Here is a 3,362-nt window from a genome sequence, read left to right as displayed (position 1 = left end):
TATAGGCCTATGCATGTTGCTCAGTTAAATGAGCAAATCCATCGAAATATGTTTTCCTCTCGACACATTGCTACCAGGCATTCGGTATGGGGGTCAATACGTAGTGTATTATATATTCGTAATGTTAGTAATCAATGCTAATCCCCATCTATCGTGGGGATGATTGTAGGGTAGTTCTAGTGACTGCGAGCTGGCCTGATAGATTGAAAATAGCTTTCGATTCATTAAACCTGGGACAAACACTTTTGTCTGGGATCTTTAGTCGAAAAAGTAACTGCCAAATCATGAAATTAAGAGTACATTTGCATTTAACAAACCCCTCTCACTCTGAATAACTTGCTCGGTTACCCAAAATGTCTCTCTTTGAGTGTCCCTGTTGAAAGTGAATATACTCTGATGTCAACATGGTAAATTAGTTAGATCAACAATTGGTCTTTCCATGTGCATAAATTGTAGGGATGGTGTGAACGCGAGGTTCACGTTCGCGTTCTGTGTGTGAACCTCGGAAATTTAGAGGTTCGCGTTCACAACAGAACCTCGGTAGGTTCTGCACTGTGAACCTTTTTGGTAAATAGTAATTTGGACTTCACCATAAGATCTTTGGTTAAAATATATTGCATTTCAACTGCGGGTCACTTTATGCATGGCGCTAGCAGCATGAAAAATCAACACTAAACGAGCATGCACCTTGACAATATTAAAAGTTTTACTTGCTTTTTTGTTGCAAAAATTTATCGAAATATCCAGCTTTCCGTTTGTGAATATTTAGTGACTCTCTGCTGTGAGCTTGACCCGCAACCACACAACATCACGAGCGATATTCGTAGTCAGCGAATGATGCTTATTCAACCAATCAATGACATTGATATATACATAACCAAATCCGTGCGATTAAGGTGCTGGCTACTGCTATATAACTTGTTGTTTATGGTATCGGTAGCGAGTATAGAAACCCGTTTTACACTCTGCTCAATATCAATGTAGCAATACTCAGACTCCGAACATATTGTCCGGTCCGTCAAAAACCGTTAAGGCGTAAGCTTATATTCCCTGGTAAGTCCTCGTCGAAATTGTTGGCAAAGCGACGGAATGTATTGATTTTATGAGATTATTATATGCCTTCATAACCGCGGTTGATACATTTAGCGACGTTTGAAACGCCAATATGTGCTTCAGCAATGTGACATTATGTGACCCGAGTCTTCGCTAGGTATCATAGGCTATCACTTCATTGTAAGATAGGGTTGGAATTAGCAATATGACGTCACGAGGTTCACGTTCGTGTTCACACAGAACCTTTCAAAAAGGTTCGCGTTCACACGAACCCGAACCTTTCAGAGGTTCACACCATCCCTAATAAATTGCATACTTTACAGCAGTTACATGCTATTTACTGACACACAACGAATTTGTTGCAGCGCATTCAAGTCCTAAATCAGAGTTGCCCTGTGAACATGACTTTCTGCGACCTAGTAGTCAGTATTCAATGAAGCTCTATCGCATCACGCCAAGACCTCTCATTTTAATAGTAAATGGGTCTGTTCGGACTCTGCCGTTTCAATCACAGTGGAATCCGTCAACATTAGAAGATCTTACTAATCTAATAATCAATTTTGCGCCGTAAAATTGACCTATGACAAACGTGATGTTGAAAAAAACCCAGATTTCAGGCACAGAAACCCAGGTGATGCTCGAAAAACCCAGATCTGGGTGGAAAAAAACAGGAGTGGCATCTCTGTTTACCTATAGATTACTAACCTACGGATAGATACGCACTACGCAGGTCCCGTCGTTACGCTCCGGCAAGCAGTTACACTTGTTGCCAGACTTGTACAAACTAAACATTTAGTTAGTTGACGGTCAACTAACTAACAGTTTTTTGAGTAGTTCTAGTTCTAGTTGTAGTTGCGGATTTTGAAAATTCCGTAGTTCTAGTTCTAGTTGTAGTTGCGGATTTTGAAAATTCCGTAGTTCTAGTTCTAGTTGTAGTTGCAGATTTTGAAAATTCGGTAGTTCTAGTTCTAGTTTTAGTTGTGCATTTCAAAAAAATATTAGTTGCCGAACAACTAGAAAACGCTCGTGTGTCCTGCCCTGCGCGAGGAGAACTCTCCTCGCGTGACAAGTGAGGTTACTGAGGGTTACTAATGTGATCATGACAAAGGATCAAATGCTCATTGTTGGATCATAGTTAATACATTGATTATGCCGAGTTCACTGATAACTTAGCCAAATTTACAACAATCGACAGTGCGCAGGGACACGCGATCTCCCGCTGAGGTTGTTTACTAATTGGAATGTGAACTAGTGATCTCCTACTGTACGCTGGCGAATATTATCTCGGAACTAAGCTGTCGCGTCTGTTAAACTTAAGAGATTTGATTCGTGATGATGATGCCGACCACGCCTGCCCAGGCACAAAGAGAAGACGATCTGGATTCGCCCAAGGTATCTTTACAAAGGAAATTGCAGAAATTGCCTGGGTCGTCTCCTCCTGGCTCTCCAACTCACAAGTAACCGAAAATCTCACTCTTCAACTTTCTACCTCCAAGTCAGTGTCGTGCGCTTGAAGTTAAATCCGGCCCGTATGAGGTGAAAAAGTATGCCAGGGAACAGCGACTACTCCCGGGTCAGAATGTGCTAAACTGTTGGCGGAATATGACCGACTTGCCAGAATTACGGAACTTGGCGAAAGATTTTCTTGGGATGACTGCGACATCTGCGCCCAGTGGAAGGGCTTTCTCGCATGCTGGGATTTTGTATTCCCCAAAGAGGGCAAAATTCAACGGAAAAACATTTTCGCGACTCATGTTGATTCGCTGCAATCAGTATAACCGCTGCAGAAAATGGTTTAGTTTATTCTGTACTGATTATAGAAAAGTTCTGTATGTCTGATTTTTCAGTAATTTCGCTGTACCGACGTTCATGTGGAAGTCTGGAGCGCCGAATTCGAATAAAATAAAAAAGAATGAGTTGATTGAGAATTAAATTTAGTTAGTTGTGTTTTAGTTAGTTAGTTGCCGATATTTAAATTTCGTTAGTTCTAGTTCTATAGTTATAGTTGTGAGTTTTGAAAATTGAGTAGTTCTAGTTCCAGTTCTAGTTGCGTAATTTGAAAATTGGGTAGTTCTAGTTATAGTTATAGTTGCGAGTCTTAAAAATTGAATAGTTATAGTTATAGTTATAGTTGCGCTTTTTGAAAATTCAGTAGTTTGTACAATTCTGCAGTTGTTGCTGAGCAATCTAAAAGCGGCATATTTGGTGGTGTTATAACTTGCGACCCGAGGAGTGAAATTTAATGAAACTGGTCTTAATTGAGAGCTACTGTCGCACTGATTCTGAGAATACAAATTAAAATCTTGTCG

General features: G+C 40.4%; 1 long non-coding RNA gene across 1 annotated transcript; it reads left to right on the top strand.

Moving 5' to 3' along the window:
• The first annotated feature begins 1,825 nt into the window (after window positions 1-1,825).
• LOC145449161 (uncharacterized) lies at window positions 1,826-2,498 on the top strand. The gene is made up of 2 exons (XR_013918157.1): window positions 1,826-2,382; window positions 2,413-2,498. It is a non-coding gene; the product is annotated as an uncharacterized LOC145449161 (long non-coding RNA).
• Window positions 2,499-3,362: the final 864 nt, after the last annotated feature.

The sequence above is a fragment of the Botryllus schlosseri genome, chromosome 10, assembly GCF_051294905.1.
Source record: "Botryllus schlosseri isolate E-star chromosome 10, Bs_hap1, whole genome shotgun sequence".
NCBI lineage: Eukaryota > Metazoa > Chordata > Ascidiacea > Stolidobranchia > Styelidae > Botryllus > Botryllus schlosseri.
The sequence above is the reverse complement of the archived record's forward strand: the minus strand, read 5'-3'. Positions and strand labels throughout refer to the sequence as shown.